At 43.4% G+C, this 22167-nt stretch overlaps 1 protein-coding gene across 1 annotated transcript in view; it reads left to right on the plus strand.

The window, feature by feature from the left end:
• The first annotated feature begins 657 nt into the window (after positions 1-657).
• The window catches only part of Sv2c (synaptic vesicle glycoprotein 2C), a 178420-nt gene continuing 156910 nt past the window's right edge, over positions 658-22167 (plus strand). Inside the window, exon 1 of the mRNA XM_040728894.1 lies at positions 658-1087. The gene's annotated coding sequence lies outside the window, so the exon portion shown is untranslated. The remainder of the gene's footprint in view (positions 1088-22167) is intronic.

The following is a 22167-nucleotide window of genomic DNA, read 5'->3' on the forward strand; positions in this document are numbered from 1 at the left end:
CACATGAGTTCCATATGAGCGCCGGCCATGGCAGGCTCTACTATGTGGGGATGCTGGACTTTCCACTGTGTCCCTTCCTGGTGGGTGGCAGGAGGGCCACGCCCTGCCCTGCTAAGGCAGAGAAGGTGTTTGGGTGTGGCCTCGAGGGTGAATTTCAGTTGGTAATCCAGCCCCACAGCTTAGGTGAGCCTGAGGTTGGGGTTTCTCAGCCTCCACAGGAAAAAGGAGTTCCTGGGAACACAGCAATATTCTCACGGCTTTCTCTTTTCTTTATTTTTAAAATGTTAAGCAGTTCCCTCAGTCCAGCCTGCTGCCTGTCCCTCCCTGGTTTGGGGACACACAGGCACACATTCTGCGCGCGAAGTTGTTTCCACTGCGCCCCAAGTTTTCAGCACAGAGACTGAGGAAGGGAATGATCAGCTAGCTACTCCTGCTTGCTGACTTACAGAAAGCCACGTCAAAATTAACCAGTTCCAAGCCCAGAAACCGACCACAAATCTTCCCTCCCCGAACACTGGCCTCCAGCAATCAACAATTTCCTTGTGCTTTGCGGGAAGCGGCCCAAAGGGCGGCCAAGTGAGCAAGGCACAGTCACGCATGGTGACTAATTCAGCACTGGCGCCTTTCTCTTTTCCTTGGCTACAAACTGAGCCCTGACTTCTCCAAAAAGCACCTGCCACTTGGTGGTAGGAGCCAGCCCTACCACCGCACCCACTTCCCGGGACCCGCACCTCAGCAGCGCCTCCGCATCACACCCCCAGAGCTCGCCCAGCCTTGCACAGCGCCCTCCTCCCCCGCACGCCGTAACTCCCTCCCTGCGCATCGCTTGTACTCTCGCCACGCCGCCGCCCGCCACTGCAGCACCAAGGGGAGAAGGAGGCGGAGGAGGACCGCAGCGTGGCAGCCCGGAGCCACTTTCCTGCCCCTCCTCTCGCCGCCGACTCGCTCAAAGGAGTCACCACTGCGCGTGCTGCAAGAGAGAGTGGCAGAGCGAGGCGGCCCCGGGCAGCCAGCAGAGGGGTGCCCGCGCGCGGCGAAGGCTGCAGTGCAGACACCGCTCAGGGCAGGGGTCCCCGCGGCTGGAACGGTGAGTAAGGAGTGCCCCGCAATCTTGCCAAGAGATCTCTCTCTACTAGATTCCCCTTCTGAACCGGGAGACTGAGCGTTGCAGCCAGGGAACTTTTTGCAGCCTTGAAGAAGCGCACTAGCTCAACTTTGCCGGCTCTGGCCCCGGGAAAGCGGCTGCAGGTGTGGAAGGCTGTCCACTGGGCTACTGTTTTGGGGAGGGAAGGAGGAAATCCCACGGAGGCAGTGGGATGACTCCCGGTTCACTGGACTGAGCCAAGTCAAAGGCGCCCTATGTTAGGGATTCCGGGGCAGGTGGATGGGCGACAGCAAGCATTCAGGGCTGCTCCTGCAGGCATTTCCAGGCTTCTTTACTTGGGGTGGGGGGTGCTTCAGGAAGGCCGGGAGAGAATATTCAGAACAGGCTATCAGGAGCGCCTGCCGTCACCATGCCATCACTGCAGCCTCTGGCTCAACTTTTCTGCGGGGATCCCTCTGCAGATGTGCTGGTGGTGGAGAAGCATAGGGAACCGCAGGCAACTCTATGGGAGGCTAACAGAAACCCCGTGAATTTTCAAACTCTTCCATAATCCCCCACCCCGACCCCAAACCCCCGAGTAGCCTCTGTGTGTCCTCGCCAAAAGGTTGCGATCAGGGAAGCGGGCTGTGGCCCTTTGTAAGAATTCACGCTTCTCTTACACTGCACCTCCATTCAGCAAAACCCTATTGAGCGTCCACTATGCGCCTGGCGCAGCGAAGCGCATCTCAGAGTGCAGGGTTCTTGGGAGAGAGACCTTCCCCAGTAACAATGATGATGATTGATGGTGGTGATGATGATGATGATGATGATGATGATGATGATGGCATCTACTACTACTACCGAGATCTCTAATTTAAGGCCAAGAGAAGAAATGGGGCCACAGCCCACCATCTTCTCTTGGTGGACTTTTCTCCACCGAACCGGCTCTAGAATTGGAGTACTTTCTCCCGCGTGGCTGGGACTCCTCTGATCCACCCGGGAAGATTACAGAATACCGGGATGAACTTGACTGGGGCAGCCAGCCCCCCACCGCAGATGCAAGAAACGTCTCCGTGGGCGTGCGGGAACCTCAGGCGCCACGCGCGGGGGCGGAGAGGGGGGAGCTGAGTCACCAGCTCTGGAGGTGCCGCCTGGACCACGGGAGCGTAGGTGGGGGGCGCTCGCGTCACCCTCTACGTGTGGGCGTGATGTCAATGCTGCCCCGCGATGGGGCGGGCGCGGCGGGAGGGAGAACTAGGAGACCCAGCCTGTCTGGGAGCGCGCCTGTGTACGTCAAAGGCTCCCGAGTGATGGATGCCCCGCGGCGCGCCCATACAGACAGCAGCAGACTGGGGGCACTGGGGTGGGAGGATAGACTGCATCAGGGGCAGCAGGGAAAGCCAGGCAGGACAGAGGTTGCTGGAAGGCTAACGGCTCCGCAGTGAGCCGCAGTGGCAGCGCTGGGAAGGCGTGGCAGCCATCAAGGCTCTCCTGGGTACCCAGAGATGAGGTGTCTTTTAAGTCTCTGAGGGATGCCCTGACATTCCTTTCTCCCGCCAGACTCCCTTCCTTCCTGCTTAGTTGACTACGGAAATTTTTTGTTTTAACTCGTTCCAGTCTAGTTCTTGTCCTTAGCTTGAGTGAGAGAAAGTACTCTCAGAGCCTACTCATTTTACCTTAGTGAGTTTCAAAAGGCCTAGGGCTCACCACAAGTTTTCAAGCGGAAAGCTTTCGTGGGTGGTTGAGCTCATCAGGTTCTCTAAGGCCAATATGTTCCTTGGGGCTTTAGGCACCGGCCCGATGTCTAAGTGGGATTTGAAAATGACTTAGAAAACAACGTGGAGGTCTTGTGGGTTATTTTCCCATGAAAATGCGTGTTAAAATCACTGCCTATCTTCCTGGTGGAAAACTAAACATCCTGTCTATCTAATTTTTTTTCTTTTTTTAAAAAACACATTCTGGGAAGCCAATAGCAAAGCCTTGACTGAATGAACCCAAATCTGTAGTGTATGACAAAAGAAAAAAAAAAAAAAAGGACGGCAGACCACCAAGGAAGAAAGGGGAGAGGGGGAGGAAGAAGAAAAATTGTTATCAAGAAACCTAGACAAAAAAAAACCTAGGCAAAGATCTGACTTCCCATGTCTCCGGAGATGATGCGTGACCTCCTAGTACCCTTCTGCTGCCATCCATTGCACAGCTAAAGCAAAGAATGGTGAAAAGCAGCCTCCAGCAGACTTTCCCCCCACAGAGCTGTGTTCAGACAGCCTTGGAAGCACAAAGTATGTATGAACACAAAATAGGAAATATACCCCTTTCCGCATAAAAGGAAACGGTTTTCTTAAAAAGAAAAGACGCAGAACCTTTCCCAGCATTGTTTGGTGTTCAGTGCCAACATATGCAGACAATGGTCTTTTTCTTGACACTAAACTAAAAGCTAATGTCATTAGCTGCTGTCTGGAGAAGGTGGGAGGGGAAGGAAGGGTCGAAGGACATCTGGCTGCTTTGGGTGATGTCGTGAAGAAATAAATGTACTTGCCGTGCCTCCGTGGCAGGGAAAGTCTCTTATCTGGCCTGACCAATAGATTCACCTAAGAGCTTCTAGGTAAAAATTGTGCTTATTCTGTCATGTTCCTTAAATGTGGATGATGCTTTAAAGAGCAAGATGCAGTTCCTAGCCTCAGGGAGATTACCGGAAAGATGTCATAATGTGCTGCATGTCACATGGTCACCAAGAAAACCCATTTTCTTATGCTTAGGAATGTGAGCTCTTATTCTGAATAAATTGGTTGGTGAGATTTTTTTTTAGTAGAAACATCCGATTTGTCATTAAGTCATCTTGGCCAACTCACTCTTGCTGTTCATCCAATGGTAGATTTCCTGGGATGGTGAAAGTGCTCTTTAGACTCTATGCTGTTGCATTATGGGAGGAGCTGCAATCCACCCATGTGTTGTCCTGGTTCCTGATGGCTGGGGTTTCTGTCTGACACAGGCTCACTGAGCATGGTCTGTTTAATCTCATCCTTTAGTTCAAGTCTTTTTACTAGCATATGAAAAGCAGATCTTCCCCCCTCCCTCCTTCCCTCTTTCCCCAACTATATACAGTTTTCATACTTCACTACATTGTCTGCATATTTTCTTTGCTTTTTAAAAATCTCTTTACAATTGAGAATCCAATGTAAAATTTTGCAGCAGATTGAGGGACTTTCTTGAAGCAGTTAGAGATAACAGCAGGATGAGGTTAACATGTTAACTCTTGGTAGAAATATCTTAATGGTACAAGAAGATGCCTTTTTTTAAAATCACAAACACTCCCTCCACTGTGAAGGCCAGTTAGTGATCACTGAACATCACGGCAGCTTACCCTGTGGAGCAAGTGGAATGGCAGGAAGTGAATAAGCAGACTGGGTGAATTGGGTAGTTTGATCTTTTCTAGTCCTAAAAACGGTCATGCTAGGAAACAGAAGAACATTGAGTTATACCCTTGAATCTTGTTTATGTGTAGACTATGAGACTTTTTTATTTGCTTATTGAATTTTACATGGGGCTCTGTTCTTTTAGAGAAAGTGGTCCATTCAATTCTGTGTTGTGCCCTTTAGAAATGAGGGGATATTGGAGGGATTGGTGGGAGGACGTGGGAGGAGAGGAGGGAAAGGGAGAGGGACCTGGAATTGACATGCGAAGCAACCTTGTTTCTAATTTAAATTTAAAAATAAAAACAAAAAAAGAGAAAAAAGAAGCCCCTTTTCTCATGTAACGTTTGTAAGAAGGAAGAGCGTTCCTTTTTAATGAATGACCCTCCTCTCTGCATTAAAATTGCCCTCCCAGAAGCAACCAATATTACCTGAGATTCTAAAGGAGTCATTAGCTGGGTAGTTACAGTCACTCTGCTCTCAAGGAGAGACCATTCCTGGAATAGTCACACCCTGGGCCTGCGTCATGAACGCTCCACGGAGGCAGAGACACACAGCCCTCACATTAGAAGGGCTCTGTGCACTTCAGTTAGGACTTTGCTGCCCTCTCGCCTCTTGAAACTATGTGGGCAAGGGGCTCCGTGCTTTCTTTGGTTGTGGGCCTTCCTAACTATATGATGCCTGTGCATATGAAGAGTATGTCCACCCGCCTGACTGTGCGTGCATAGTTTTTATTATGATGCAGGCCTCTGGTTGCTGAGGGATATGGTGGTTTTCCTCAGACTGAAGCATGTCAGTTGACACCTAACTCCAGGGTTCACCCTAGGCACTGTGCCTGCTTTCACCTGGCCTGAGCAACCCGTGTGCCAGAGCCAGAGGAGCACTGGGAGCTTGTGAGGCGCTGGTCTCCTTGGGAAACTTCAGGTGATCTCCCTTCCCTGGCATTGCCCCTGTGACTGGGCAGGAAGAGGGGGGGGGTTCAGGCTCCAGTGATACTTCCATAGGGACATGGTAGCATGTTGCTAAGGTTCTGTCTTCTCCAATATTCAGGTTTGAACATCTACACTTGCAGGGTTGAAATGTTCCTAAGAAAAGTATCCTAGATACTTTGTTTTTCTGTTTTAAATGAATTGGTGGAGTCATGTAGCCTCTGCTGCAGGGAACAGCCAAATGCTTCTGCAGTTCATAGATACGGTCACCTCATTTGTCACTTTGAGCTCTGTCTAGCCTCTTTAAAAGAATTTTTTCTCTCCATACTGAGAATTGAACCTAGGGCCTCACACACACTAAGCAAGCACTCTGGCACTGCTATACTTCCAAATGCCAAGTTATTCCTTTTAATAGTTATGAGCAGGCCATTATGCCTGTTTTTTTCTTTACTTCTGAGTGTATGCACTTAGATGTTCTAGCGACTCTGGCATTCTTCTCCTGAGTTTTCAGCACATCACTCCATGCTCTAGTTAATGCACATTAAACACATCACTGGCTGCACTGAACACCAAAGTAATTTAAGCATAAAGATTACTAACTTTCAAATAGTCAGTTTTAATGTGCAACTTGGGTTTCCTGTTGGCCACAGCAGGGGGAAGGAAAAATGGAGACCTACAATAATACCCGGAGCCATTCTCTGCTTCTCTTCCAACTTCACTTGTAGAGCATCGGTCCTGTCAAAGACTCCTCACTACTCCTTGTAATCCTCCACCTCCCTCCCTGTAGCTCGTGTTCCCTGTAGTCACAATGATGTATTACCTCCCAGCCTGCCTTCACTGCCTACAATGTCTTGGCCTCTGTGTGGTATTAATAGAACCTGCTGATGTTACCGTGAGCTCTTACCGTCCTTGGGGAGTCTAGAGAATGAGTGAGAGCTTGGGGGCTGGTGAGAGGACACTTCAAGGGACACAGTGTTCTGAACTTGCAGTCAATTGTCCCTTCTGATGCAGCCCTATTGTCTTAGGGTCATAGAGAGTGTGGCACAAGTTTCCTTAGTGTTAGGAAGAGCTGGTTTCTGGGAGACCTCTCCATCTCCTCATTCTAGACACGCTCAGAGTTATCAGAAAATCGAGATGAATCATTAGCAGTCAATTATTTGTGGCAGTGAAAATTATAAATAGCATAAATGGCCATCAGAGGCTGACCAGGTCAATTGGATCATCCAAATCATGAAGTGATGTACAGCCACTGAATGAATGAGGGGCAGTAATTAACAGGAAACATTAAAACATTGCTAACATTAAAAATTTACCAAGTTTTGACCAGAAGATACGGTATGCTTTTATTTAAGAGAAACTGAGATACATTTAAAAGTATGGAAGAATAAAGTCCACCCTGGCATTTGGGAGGGGGATAAGTTGGAAAAGATCTTGGGCAGGAGTGGACTTATTTTTGCCCCACTTTGAGCTAAAAGTCAGGGGTTGTCCAAGAGACTCCCAAAGCATTATAGGCTATTGCCCTTTTTTCTCCATGGGGGAGGTGGGAGGTTAAGTCCCCATTGCTGAAGACACCACGCATATCAGACACAGGATTCAGAGGACCTGAGCTAGACCCAAATGACCCCTCCCTGAAGACTCATGGTGCCAGAAGGCTTGATGCAAGCTGCCAAAGGAGGGAAGCAACTGATAGTCCAGCCCAGCTATGATGTCTAAGAACCACGATGACCAGCATGTCACAATAACCCTAAGGGTGCGGTAGTGGCACTCATACCTTGGCAGTAACCAACAGCTCTCTAAATAGGCTTAAGACCCATTCAACAAGAGGGAAATCATGCTTAGTATCGGAAAGCTAGCCAACTACTCAGAATTAGCAAGGTCATGGATCTTAGAGGAGAGCCACTTTACTAAACCAGCCATAATCCCTAATAACTATGTTCTAAACATTTGTCCTTAGACCCACATAAAAGTGTACACTTCTCACCAAGGAAATGTCTTTTAGCAACAGATGGAGACCATTATAGAAAACCACAACTGATCAAGATGTAGAGTTGAGGACAGCACCAACTGCAGCCCAGAGCCTCAGCCTGCTAATTGAGAACATCTGAATGGAGGAAGCAGGGTTATTATTTACGGCTGAATAAGGAGGTGGGCTTATGGTATGCAGGGTCATCAAGGAGCAGCAGGTTCAACTCATCTCAGTAGGAAGTCTCTGTAGCAGAGCAGTCTCAGGTGCAGTGTGGTTGACAGTTTGTACAAACACTGTGGACTTTCATACTCTGGCCAGGAGGCTTCTCTGTGCCTCTGAGTTACCTGGGCAAGTTTTTGTTGTTTGTTTGTCACGCCCACGGGTCTGAGGCATTAGGGTTCTTGACACCACACATTTACTCGAGCTTCCTCAGCTCTCACACGGGTGTCTTAGTTCTCTGTTAATTTACAGGTTACCTATGGCATAGGACACTGAGCATATTTTCATACTCTTGTCTGTTATCTGTATACCTTCTGGTTTGGTGTCTGCTCAGAGCTTTTGACCATTTTTCAATTGAATTTTTTCTTGCTGTTGAGCTTTCAGAGTTCATGATTATCTTTGGGTACCAGTCCTTTTTGTTCTCTCAACTGTCTTTTGCAAAGCACAAGGCATGCTCTTTAGAATAGCAAACAAGCACTTGCTGAAACCTTGGGCTTTATAAAAGTTCCCAGATAAGTTGTGTGTGTGGAATGATCACAAGCTGTTTTGAAAGGGACGAGCCTACACCTGATGGCAAAGGCACAAATACAGTTTGTGAGGGCTGTGGTGTTTGTTTAATACTCCCATTTTCAAATAGTGCAGAGCTTGTCTGTCTAAGCGCATCCAAGCCTCTTTCTTAGTCAGAGTATATTCTAAAGAACAAGCCAACAGCTTTAATAAATGCAGTAAGAACACCAGAAAAATGGGAAAGGGGCCCTTAAAATGAAGATAAAACTACTTCTTCCCGCACTATAAAATGAAATTGACAACTGCCCTCCCTCACAGAGCCTTAAGTAGCCATGCTAAGGGAAATGAATAAAATCAAAGAAAATTTTCAATATTCTTAAAGAGCCCTTAAACCTTTCTTTCCAACTCAAATACTTCTAGCCTCCCCTTGCTCTTTGCCAATGCACGGGAAGAAGGCATACATTTCTCAGGTGCACTTAATCACCAAAGATCTGCCAATGCTGGTATTTTCTTCTGATATATGCATACACACACACACACACACACACACACACACACACACACACACACACACACACACAGAATCTGTTTTTCATGGTATCCAGCAAGCATAACTCACAACTTTCCTAGGGCTTGGACTCTGTTGGTCTCTGCTGTAACATCAGTTGCTAATGCATCATCTGGGTTAAGAGCCCTTAGAGGCCACACCAACACAACAGATCTGCAGTGCTGTGTGACCTCTGACCTTCAGACATTTCCCAGCATTGCCCTCCAAGACCAACTGCATTAGGATGACAAATCTTGGTAATGGAATGTTCCTTAGGTGATGCTACTGGGTTATCTTCCAGAAGAGATCTTTGAAGTATTAAAGCTCCTCCTTCAAAGGGAACCCTTTCCTGGGGCTAGTAACAGCCACACGAGGCCAGCAGGTGTTTCATATAGTTCTATTTCGATACCCAGGACTGTTTCGGCCAGGGAGTGCTGGGCTTCCTTGAGGATCCGTACGCAGCCTTATCAGACCCCATACCCAGCGTCCCTTCTCCACTATGTGACTCTAAGTCACAAACAGCATCTGCAATTATTTTTTTAGATTTAGTTATTTAATTGTATGTGTATGAGTGTTTTGTCTGCATGTATGTGCACCATGTGTGTACCTGGTGCCTGTTGAGGTCAGAAGAAGGTGTCAGGTCCCCTGAATCTACAGTTACAGATGATTGCTACCTCCCATCTGGCACTGGGAACCAAACTTAGTATGTCCTTAAGAGCAAGAGCTTTTTGACCCCAGCTAGTGAGAGATCACTGACTTCAGTCTAACAAATGGGGAACCTGCATAAGACCAATCTAGACTCCCTTAATATAGGTGACAATGATGTGACTGGGACAATATATGAGGCCACTGGCAGTGGATCCAAGATCTAACACTAATGTACAAACTGACTTAGTGGAGCCCGTTCTATATGGAGAGACACCTTGCCCAGCCTAGACACAGGGGTGTGATGGGTGGAGAGGTGCCTTGGTCCTGCCTCAATGAGATGATGGGACAGACTTAGTAGACTTCCTGAAGGAGGTGTTACCCTCTCTGAGGAGCAGATGGGAGGTGGGGGAGAAAGTGGAGGAATTGGGAGGAGAGGAAGGGGGGGAACTGAAATTGGAATGTAAACAATAAATTAATAAAAAAAGTAAAAAAAAAGGAGAAGGAGAAGGAGAAAACGAAGAAGTGCTCTTAACCATTGAGCCATCACTCCAGCTCCAAGCACAAGCACTTTCAATTTTAATGAAGTTCAACTTGTCAATTTGCTTTCATGGATCATGCTTCTACTGTTGTATCTAAAAAGTCATTGCCAAGATCAAGGTCAGTTAGATTTTATCCTGTGCTTCTTTGAGAAGTTTTGTAGCTTTGTGGTTTATATTTATGTCTATGGTGTATTTCAGTCGATTGTTTTTTGTTTTCGAGGCAGGTTTCTCTGTATTGTCCTGGAACTTACTCTGCAGTTGAGGCCGGCCTCAAACTCACAGAGGTCTGCCTGCTTCTGCCTCCCGAGTGCTGGGATTAAAGGCGTGTTGTGTTTTGTTTTGTTTTTGCTTCAGTCGATTTTTGTTAAGACATGTAATGCCTGTATCTAGTTTTTGTTGTCGTTACTGTTGTTTTATGGTTCTGCAAGATAATGTCTAACTGTTTAGTATCACTGACTAAAAAGACTATCTCTGGACTCTCTTGTTTATTCTCTCTATCTCGGTATCCAGATCCTTTTCTGACACTCTAATATCTTGATTATTATAGGTTTTTATAATAAGTCCTGAAGTCAAATAGAAGGTACTCTCTGATTTTGCTGTTTTAAAATTTTATTTTATTTTTTGACATAATATATTTGCATATTCTCCCTTCACTTTACTCCCTTCAAACTTTCCCATGTACCCATCCATGTTCCTTGTCAAACTCATGGCCTCTGGGCTCAGGGATCATGGCTGAAGACGGAGTAGAAAGACTCTAAGGCTCCAGGAGCTTGTTGTGAGAATGTGTCTCCTATCAATGGCAGAAGCTACACCTGCCAAGTCTCACCAACATGGCTGCCCAGACCTGAGCTGATCAAGAGCAGCAATTGACACAAGTTTGTTCTTTAATACTGACTGTTGATGTTGGCTTCCTGTGAGACTTCAGAAACAGTTTGTTGATGTCTGCAGAAGAGTTGCCTGTGTATTGACTAGGTCACACTGACTACATAAAGTTAGAAGGAATTGATACCTGAGACTCCTGAATCTTCTCGTTTATGAAAAGGATTAGTAATATTTTTAAACTCTATTTTTCTACTTTTTAGTTTTGGTGTAAAGAAACAAGTCTCCTATTGGCCTTGTGTCTTACAACCTTATAAATTCATTTATTAGTTCTGATAGGTCCTCCCTCATAGATTCTTCATTGTTACATGTATGGTAATAATTACTTGTATTTAGAGTTAATTGGCTTCATCTCTTTGTTTTTTGTTTTGTTTTGGTTTTTGGTTTTTGGGGGTTTTTTTTTTGGTTTTTCGAGACAGGGTTTCTCTGTATTGTTTTGGAGACTGTCCTGGAACTTGCTCTGTAGACCAAGCTGGCCTCAAACTCACAGAGATCACCTGACTCTGCCTCCTGAGTGCTGGGATTAAAGGCATGCGCCACCAACGCTCACGCTCGGCTTTGGCTTCATCTCTTTCCATCTGCTGGTTTTTATTTCCTTTTCTTATTTTATAATCTAGGGTGTTCAGTATAATGCTGACTAGGAATGAGAAGAGAAAATGTTGTTTTGTTGCTTTTGATCTTAGGGAAGGACATTCACTATTCACTTTGAGTATGATGTGAGACAGGGGGATGTATATGCTTTTAGTGTTATCAGAGCTGATAAACCCTTTTAGTTTTCTAAATTGCTGAAAGTTTTTAATGAATGTGTGTATAATTTATCCTTTTTAGCCTCTTTTATTGGTATACCAATATCGTTAGAGATATAGACTATTGCAGTTTTTAGTTTCTTCTCATTTAGCTTTGGTGTGTGGCACTTTAAAAAAGAAATCTCCCAGTGTTATCCAGGTGTTAGTGGACTTCCTGAATAGTTATTTGTCATTACAGGTTTTTTGCTTGTTTGTTTTAAGATTTCCTAGTTCTTATATTTAATTGCATTTCCTTCATTTCATTTATTTTTATAGAGATTCTGAAAACTTTGCCAAGTCAAGTGAAATTTTCCAGAGACCTTAAAAAATACAAAGATTGTCTAGCAACTATTCCTGTTGCTACAATATGAGGGCTAGGTGCCCATCGTCACACACAAGTCTTTCAAAGCTGATCCTTCCTTCTTATTGTCAACTGAGCAGAATCCTAATAATCAGAACATTTGTGACCAGACAGGATGATAGATATGTCTAATTAATTTTCAAACCTGCTGAGTTTATAGAAATCAATTCCATTGAAAGCAAAAATCCTGATGAAAATGAATTAGGATAGTTTTATCTTTCCAGATTATTAAATGCTGTATGTCATTATAATAAAAAATAAACACATTGTTATTTGCCATTTGAGGGCCACTGTCTTATTTTTTCAAACTCATGGGATTTATTCCATCTCCATTACATATTTGTTTGCCTTAATTTAATTTTTCAAGATATAGGAAACATAGCCTATTTGAGTCCTCAGAATGATTTTAGTTAGGGAAGCAGTTTCATGACACAGACACCAGCATGGTTTGCTGAAGGACTTCTCTAACACCCCAAGGTTAAGGCTGGAGCCTTACACCCTCCTAATGATAGACACCCAGGTAGTGGTTGAGTTCTCTCCCACGTGCACATAGGTCATAACTATGTGAAGTATGCAGGATCACATAATGCATTATGATGGTAACCTGTGTGAAAACTTGACAAGGCCTTGGGATGCTAAGATATTTGTTTAAACATTATTTGGGGGCATATCTTTAAGATATTTCTATATTCAGTCACCATTTGAATACAGCAGGTTGTAATCCCTAATGAGGACAGAGCTTACTAGAAAGATTGGGTAAAAGACTGAATAGAAAACGCTTTTTGGTGTGACTGTCCTATGGCGAGGCCACTGACCTTCTGCCTTTGGATTCAGACTTGGATAAGAATTACAACATTCTATACCATGGGTAGTCTAGAGTTCTCAGCCTCCATAATTGTGCAAACTAATTAATTACACTAAATCACCTTAATGTCCCTATCCATATCTGCATACTTCCTATTAGCTCTGTTTCTCTGGCCAGTACTTACTTCTTGAGCATAGGATCAGAACTGGGACCTGTAACTTGGCCCACAGTCCTGTAAGATCTATGGTACATGTGACAATTCTGCATAAAATATTGTGCAACTTTCTGGGATCCTGTCACACCTCTGTTCATTCAAAATTAGATTCTATCTTAGAACTGAAATATGTTTCATATGTGAACGTCTTTTTGATACATAATGTTTTCTAGGAGTGAAACTACTTTTAAAGAAAGAGAAGACTACATTAGCTTTGAAAGTCAACATTGCAAGTGGAGACAAACTTTACCTGTGACACTAAGTTGCTGAAAAGAAACCCACCCTTGTCTAGTTGGTGTTTGTGGAACTCATGATCTCCTGCAGTTACATACAGACATCTCAGAGCTTGATTTGCCTTAAAGAACTTTTACACCACAATGTGTATAGATTTGAAGTAGTTTGGAGCCAGGATTGGCAGCACATCCCTGCAACTCCAGTATTTGGGAGGCTGAGTCAGGATCATCTGTTTGAGGCCAGCCTGAGCTGCTGCGTGGATGGTAACACCCTGTCCTAGTATCTCAAGAGGTGGAGGAGAAGGAGAATGGAAAAGGAGAAAGGAGAGGAAGTCTGAGGATGTCGTTCAGTGGTGGAGTACATCCTCAGCCGTGTGCAAAGCTCTGGTCTCCATTCCCCTCTCAGCCAAAATGTTGTTTATCGATATTCAAGTAGTATCGTAATATTTAAACCTATATGTGTAGGAAGGTTACTTTATCCATAAACGTTTTATATTGCTATGGGATTTTGGATAGTTTTTAATTATTTGTGTTTTGCTGCTGGGTAGTAAGATGATGCACACAGTTGGGAATGGGGAAGGAATGACTTACTGCTCAGGGAGCTTTTCCAGGTCAGCACTGAGTCTGAAGGGAGCAGGCTCCCCCTTGATGAGTGTCACCTTATCCTCTCCCCACAGTGCTTGCAACACTGTGGTGTGGGAACTGGGCCTGCCTGAGGAAAGTGTTTGCAGAAAATGTGCAAGCCTTTGTCATGAGTCTAGTGTGAGCCCCACCTGAAACTGAAGGTGGACTTTAGCTGTAAAGGCCTTGAGCTTTTCAGAGTGTCTCTGATTGTTTCTAAGCATTTAAGTAAGAATTGGTAAGTTTCAAGGAGAGAAAAGCAAAATGATATGTTCCAGACAATCCATTGTGACCTCAAACCTCTTGTGTAACTGAAGGCTGGCTTTGAACTTTTGATCCTTCTGTCTCTACCTCCCAAGTACTTGGATTACAGGCATGTGCAATGACACCCAGCTTTTATCTTTATTCTTAATTTTAAATATAATTAAATTAGGGTCCTAGAGTATGATGACCTCCATGCTTATCCTAGATCTACCAGTAACTAAGAGCTGGAGCACATTTTCCTCTGTAAAATGGGGGTGGGTAGGGAGGTAGAAACTTACAAGCTTTTCTCGGGAGAAAGGCATTGATGACTGTACTGAAGGGTTCTCTAGCAGGCCCAAACATTGCCAACAAGTTTTGTCCTTTTTCCTTCTATCTCCCTTGCTAAAAACCGTTATATTACATTACAAGGTCCATTCCCTTATTTGGACACCGACTCGTTCCTGACAAGGTCCAACAACTGAAGTTCATTATTTGACTAACACGTTCAACCAGGATTTACCACCTCACCCTAGCACAGACTCCCCCTTTTCTCCTTAAAAACCCACTCGAGAAAACAAAACAAAATCCACACCTGCTTGCTTGCTGCTTGCTGTCTGCCTTTATCCAATCCAGGGAGCACCAGCCACCCCCACCACTTGTCTCCCCCCCAGGTAATAAATCTCCTGGATGAGTTCTATGCTGACTTGAGAGGCTGCCAACCCCTTACATGTACCTTATTGAAATGTGTAAAAAGTAAGATAGACTAATAAATGAATAAAGGGATGTATTATACATAATAAAGGTTGGTTGGGTTCTGCTGGCTTCTTCCTAACATGATCTTTTAAATCCTATTCTGCTGGGCAGTGGTGGCACACGCCTTTAATCCAAGCACTCAGTAGGCAGAGACAGGTGGATCTCTGTGAGTTCGAGGCTGGGCTGGACAACAGCCTCCAAAACAATACAAAGAAACCCTGTCTCGTAAAACAAACAAAAAAATCCTCCTATTCTTAGAGATTATTGTCAGGTAATGTTTCTCATGGGATTTCCTGCCTGGGTTTTCTGAGGATGGTGCTTGGTGGGGTGGCAATGATTCTGAATTGATTCCAGAAGAGACTCTAGTGCAGTGCTTCTCAAACTTCCTAACTCTGGGACTCTACAGTTCCTTATGTTGTAGTGACCCCCAAACATACATTTATTTTTGCTACTGTTATGAATCGTCACGTAAATATCTGGTATGCAGGATATCTGATAGGTGACTCCTGTGAAAGGGTCAGGAGACTCCTTGAGAACCCCTGCTCTAGGATGAAAGCTTAGTTACCTACCGTGATCCATGAGCTTGGGGAGATGATTACTTTCCTGTCAACTGAAACGGATTTATGGGTGATCCAGAAGGAAGAATCTAGAAGGCTTTGAGAGAATGGTGTGGGACTGAGGAGCTGATGCCTTGCTGGGAGTCTGTTTATCTACATGTGGAGTATCGGTAAGAACCGTCCCATCTTTATGAATGCAGGCGGTGTTACTGCTGGTGTAGAGTCCTCCTCTCTTATTGATAAATTCGTTACAGCTAATTGTGTTCCTAAATATTCATTCTTGTGAATCTGAAGGCATAATGATGGTGGAGCCGTTGGGGTATGGATGTGTGTGCAGAAGAAGCTTGTATTCAGTGACAGTGACTGAGAAAAAATGAAATCAAACAAAGTCATATAAAGGTTAATATCAGTGTCCCAGCAGGCCCGAGGAGGAAAGCTTATGATTAATGTAATTGTGAGCCTTGGATATCTAAGCGAAGACTAAAGGAATGTTTTGCAATATATAAATAATTTATTTGATCCTAATTTTTGATGGGGGAGACATTCTGCACCTTCTTGTTATTGCCATATTATATATAATTATCTTACTATTACTTCATTGATTGGTTGACTATTATGCCAGATGTTTGGTGTAACATAAAATCTGTTTAGTGAGACTCCCAAATAAAATGGAAAATTACTGTTCATATCATACCTCATCTGATGCCTTAGGAAAAATTAGTTTCTACATGATTTTGAAATTAGATATCATGAAGTTTAGAAATCTAAGCATAAAACTATCTTTGTCTAAAATTAAAGTTGTTAACATACCTGAATTATTGAAAATTTTGAAGATGCTTTAAAGTTATTTCTATTGTGTTTGTAGCTACTGTATAGGACGTGTGTGTGTGTTCTTTATTTATTCTTGCTATTTATTGATGAGTTATAACATCCTCACTTCTAAAAGCCATGGCATAGCTTACTGCCTTTCCCAGGGTCTCCTGGTCACACGACTTCTCTGCTTGGAAGGGTGGCTTCCTGCATTCATAAGAGAGCGAGCCACTGATTTTCAAATCTGGCTGACATATGACAACACAAAACTCTCTTTATAACATTTTTTCCTGTCTCTTTGACTGACAGTGTTGGGAATCGAGATGTCTGCCTTTCGAAGTGTCAGCTTCTCAGGGCAACCATTATGCTGATATTTGACCCAAAGTCTATTTGGGTTCATCATCCAGGCAGCTCAGCTTCCCATCCAGTGATGTGAGAGGGATTTGTATCAGCTTCTAGCTGTTTGTGTTTGTCCTCTATACCACAAACAAAACTTCTCATAGTCCCCCTGCCCCACGCCAACATGTGTGTATTCCTTAGGCAGACTGATTTCTTTCACCTCAGAAGCAATGAAATTGGGAGTTAGTGATCAATGTACATTTCACTTAAATTCCAGACTTGTCATTGTGGTCACAAGAAGCATATGGATTTCAGTGAGTGCTCAAATCCAGTGTTTGCCGGTACTATAATTCAGAGTGAGACTCAGTACAAACCATCCACAATCCCATGGTGATTTGAAGACTGCCATTGAACACTTTCTTGAGGCAACATTTTTCAGCCTCAGTTCTACTGACATTTGGGACCAGGTCATTCTTTGTGAGGACTGCTCTATGCATTGCTGGATGGGTAAGCACATCCCTTACTCTACCCACTAGATGAGTATCCCTCTTTTACTTGTTACCACCAAAAATGAGAACAAACACTGCCACCTTTGAATTTATGAACACTTCTTTTGCTTTTGTTAGTGCTGACTCTGTACTGGATAGATACCTGATGTCTGCCAAGCCATCTTCACTTTATTAGCATCTCTTCTTTGCTTACTAGGGACCACCACTGGACATACTTAGCATCACAGTCTGTAGGTGGGCAGGTTCCCTCACCCTTCAGAGATTCCTCAGATCATACATTGTGGGGTGGCTGGTGCTCAGGCTTGTTAGTGTCTCCCAAAAGTATGAAGCAGTCACAGCACTGAGATCTGAAGGGTGGAGAGCCCATCTACATCCTTTGATGCTCTTGGCATCCAAGCACAAGACTACTTACTCTCCACTGCCTGAGCCAAGCATGCTGCGGCCCGCACTTTCCAACTTGGTCCTGTCACTTTCTAAAAATGCCAGGGTCTTCTCTCCTCCTGGGACTTTTGGAAAGTGAAATTCAAGGTCCCTGAATTGTGGCTGTTCTCAATCTCCTAAGGTAGCTCAGTTTTAAACAGTTTGAAGGTCTTCTGTCAAGAGGGTGCCTGGCCACAGCCTAGAGTACCAAGAACTGGCATATTCCTCTCTACTGCTGAACTGACCTTCAGAGAAATCGCTATCTCCGGCAAACCTGTGACTGTATTCCAAGCCTGTGAGGGCTGTGGTCTTATCCCGAGGGCTGAACTGCTAGTGTCTTGTTCACCAGGGCCACGAGGCTCCTGCAGGAGCACAATTCCAGAAGCTGTATCCATTTTGGTTTTTCAGTTGATAGCTCACTTATCTTTTTTCTCTGCATTTTTTGTATTGAAGCAAAATCTTAATAATTTTTTAAAATTCTCCCCCAGTACATATGTGTTCATCTCATTATTTTGTTTCAGAGAGATTTTTTTCAATTTTTAGATCATAATATAATTTCACCCTTCTCTTTCCTCCCTCCAAACCCTTGCACAAACCCTTCCTTGCCCTCTTTCAAATTCATAGGCTCTTTTTTCATTAATTACGTTACATTCACACACACACAAACACACACACACACACACACACACACACACACACACACACACACACACACACCGCCTGTCTAGTGTTACTTGTATATATGTTTCCAGGGCTGGGAAAAGACGGCCATTCTAGCATGGCCTCCACAAAGTTCTGAAGCTTTTTCTCATTCTTGAGTAGACCCCATTTATGCTCGAACCCACTCTTCTCCTGGACCTAATCACAAGCCAGTAGACTCTACTCCACCATTTTACCTGGAGCCTCTTCTAAGATAAGTTATAAAACTCATTACTGTAAACTTGAACATATTAAATCAAAACAAAAATGCATTTGTATCAACATTTATTAGAAATAACATCCTTGGGTAACAACAAAAGGTGCATAATAGAATGACTATTTCCCCTGTGGACATAATGAAAGAATACTTCTTTGTAATTTGTCTATTGTAGAGAGAGGTTTTTTCCCAGTCAGTCACTGGGGCATGTGGAGTTTCTTTTTCAATGCTGTGGGGCTTAATAGAAAGAGAAGAAATGTAACATGCTAGACACTTGTTACTCCATTTTCTCAGAGCCTCAGCCTAGGCCTCCATCACTTCTCACTTGAATTAATACAACAGTTTCCAGGCTAACACATCTGGTTAGCTTTGTGATCCATTTCTCTCCTGCGTTATCTTGTAAAATATAAAATGCCTTATCTCTTTCGATAAAGATCACTAATGGCTCCATCCTCAATGAAGAACTACACCACCGAACTTCCTGGGGTTCTGCTGGTCCCATGCTCTTCTTTGGTCCTTCTTGCCTTCCTGAACAGGTCCTACTTGTCCTTACAGTAGCTCCCTTAGCTGATTCCCGTTATCTTTCCTGACCTACTAAAAGGACGTTTCCCTGTCTTTCCAGGTCCGACTCAAAATGCTCCCAATGCATAACTGAGGCACTGTGTCCTCAGCCTGTTCATGAATGTCCTTTTCTTTTGCTGGAGTTCTTGAAGGTCCCCTGTAGACACAGGAGGCTATGCTGAGTCTGGCACAAGTGGTGCATATTGCAAAATCGAAGAGACTGAATCCGGAGAGTAAATGCTCTGAGATAAGGCCACAGTGCTTCAACGAGTGGGTGTGTGTCTCTTTTAAATCAGGCTCTGTCTGTAAGCCAAAGGGCTCTCAGTGTTCTGTGCTGCTCTGTCAGCACTGTAGACATCAATTTGGCTTGGACAGTTTACTTGTAAGCTTATCAACAGACGTTCAATAAATATTCTTTATTAATCAAACAGGAAACATGACCTTGACTTTATTTGGTCCTCGTTGATGTGCAACTGTGATCCTCACTGACTTAGGATTGTGAAGGCTTGAGTTATCCTCTGCCCGTAGCCATCAGAAGCCTTAACATTTGGAAGAGCTAGAGTGTTTCCCATCAGTTTGGTTCATTAATTTTCTGTTAGACATTTACACAAATGCTTTTTGTTATAGCACCTGTTTTGCTTCACTGCTCCATTACCCATTCTGTTATAATGTCAAAATCTGCAAAACCATACAGGGATGTCTGAAAAGGTAATGGAGTGTGTAATGATGCATAATTAAAACTGCTAAAATATTCAGCCTGTTGTTTAACAGATTTCCAAAATGACAGTACTTTGATCCATTATTTAACATTCTTCATTTGGTCCTTGTGCCTTTTTGTAGCCGCTGAATTGAAAGATCGAAACAGGAAAAAGGAATCTTGTTATATTATTCATCTACATCTGAGCTTATTCCCATTGTAACAACTCTAGGAAATGTCATTTTTCCTGTGCATACAGAAATTTAAAGAATATTTATGAAACAATATTTCAAGTAGTAGAATAGCGTAATTTCCTTAAAATATTAGTGATTCTTAACTATGTATTAATTGGGTGAATAATTATTGTTACGAAAAAATCTAATTTCTTTTTGTTCTGGTCTTGTTTAATCTCTGGGAGCTGTCACTAGAATTACTTCAAGACAACGTAATGGGTTTGCATTTCAGCTTATGGCATATAAAGACAGTTTGTGACTACTATTAATATGCTAATTTCCTATACAAGATTAGATTAATAGGTCAACTGTAATAGCAAATATATATTGAATTCTCATTTAATCTATGATTCTTTGTGAAATGTGCAATTAAAAATTTAATGTATATTCTACTAAACACTTGGGAATAAAGTAATATCTATTTTATGGAAGTATTTTTTGAGTTTAGCAGAGGAGGACTGTTACCTACTCATTTTTGAGACCAATATTATTATGACTTAAAACAAGACAAAGATATTACAAGAGAGCAATGCTCCAGACCCAAATCCCTCTGTGCTTTGACACACATTTCCTCAAACTTGTTTGTCATTTGAGGCAGGATCTCACTATATGTCTCAAGCTCTCTTGAATTTGCTGTGTAAACTAAGCCTGGCCTTGAACTCTCAACGTTTCCTGCTTTCTGGGTACTGGGATTACAGGCATGGGGTACCACACCTATCCAGTACTAGTGAACTGCCTATTGAAATTTATGAGAAAGGTTGGGGATATGGATGAGTCAGTAAAGTTCTCACTACACAAGCATATGGAACTTGGTTTGGCTTCCTAGATCTCATATAAAAGCAGAATGTGGTGACATGAATTTGTAATCTCAATGCTGGCAAGGCAGATGCTGGTGGGTCACTGGGGTTAACTGGGTAGCTAGTCTAGTCAATCAGTGGTCTTCAGTTTCAGAGTGAGATCCTGTCTCAAAAAATAGAGCAAAGAGGTGTAGTGGGATATCCACCCTGCCCACACCTGTAGCAATGACGATGCCTGTTTGGGTGTAGTCACAGGTGTGGACGTGACAGAGGGTAGGACTAGATCTGGGGTCCCCGACCCCAGCTCTCTCTCTTGCTTCTGGTTGGGTCACAGGGAACAGCCTGGGTGGATCCTTGGAGCTAGAACCTGTGGCTGTCACCCACCTCTCGTGTAAGTGCATTCTCCCTGAATAAACTTCACTCAACCTGTACTGAGTCTAGTAAACCAGGAGCTAACATTGTACCAAAATAAGATGGCGCACGCCTTTAATCCCAGCACTCGGGAGGCAGAGGCAGGCGGATCTCTGTGAGTTCGAGACCAGCCTGGACTACCAAGTGAGTTCCAGGACAGCCTCCAAAGCCACAGAGAAACCCTGTCTCGAAAAACCAAAAAAAAAAAAGATAAATAATGCATAGTTAATGCTTCCCTCAGTTTTGCTTAAGCAGATATGTATCCTGTGGAATGCCAGTAAGATTAATTTTCCACAGCATGTGTGTTTAGCAAAATATAGAAGCTTCTCTAGTGGGTTTGAGGCTCTGGGGGCTGAAGCACAAATGTAAAATTGAAATTTTGAGTCTCACTCGGCACAAAGAAGTCAAGACTATAGCTCACAGCAGAGCTTGCTTAGTTAATCAACTCTTCTGCATCAATTCGTGAGTGTCATTCTTCATGTTGCTTCCTCTCTTGGGAGTTTTACAATCCTGTTTTACTATTTATTTTAGATGCACCAAACTAATTCTACGAAGTAAGAGAATGCCACAAATTTCAAATATTAACTAACAGTGAGGGACAGTTTAGGCATTTTTCTTTCCAATTTGATTTTCAGTATTTTAACTTCCCATTAGCTTAGGAATGTGTTGTTGCTTTTCTATGAAAAGTGAAATTGCTTTTATAGATCACAACATAGAAATTTAGGCATTATCCTCAACTAATTTACATAATTAAGATTCACAGAAGTACCTAATGACAAATGCAGTTTTTCAGTATTTCTGTTTTTATTCTGTATTCTGTGATTTTTAATATTCAAAGCATCAGCTTGCTTTATAAATTTCTATTTAAAAGCAAACAGAAAGCTCAGTGAGTTCTCACAGATGTGTCTAGGTCTCTAAAATCTGGATTGACTTTGTTCTAGATTTATTGAATTTCTCTCTACTGTTTTGATTTGTTCCTCTTTTACCTCCAGAGAAACAAGACTAAAATTAGCCACCTGGTTTTATTCATTCATGGGCATCTTACTGGAATACAGTTACATTCATTTCCAAGACTGCTTCAATTCACTTGCTGTTATCATATTAACAGTCTGCAAAGGGACGATGGGATAAATACTATCTGCAGGCAGCAGTGCTTGCATTGTACATGGTTGCA

Source organism: Mesocricetus auratus, unplaced genomic scaffold (assembly GCF_017639785.1).
Source record: "Mesocricetus auratus isolate SY011 unplaced genomic scaffold, BCM_Maur_2.0 Super-Scaffold_100020, whole genome shotgun sequence".
NCBI classification, from domain to species: Eukaryota; Metazoa; Chordata; class Mammalia; order Rodentia; family Cricetidae; genus Mesocricetus; species Mesocricetus auratus.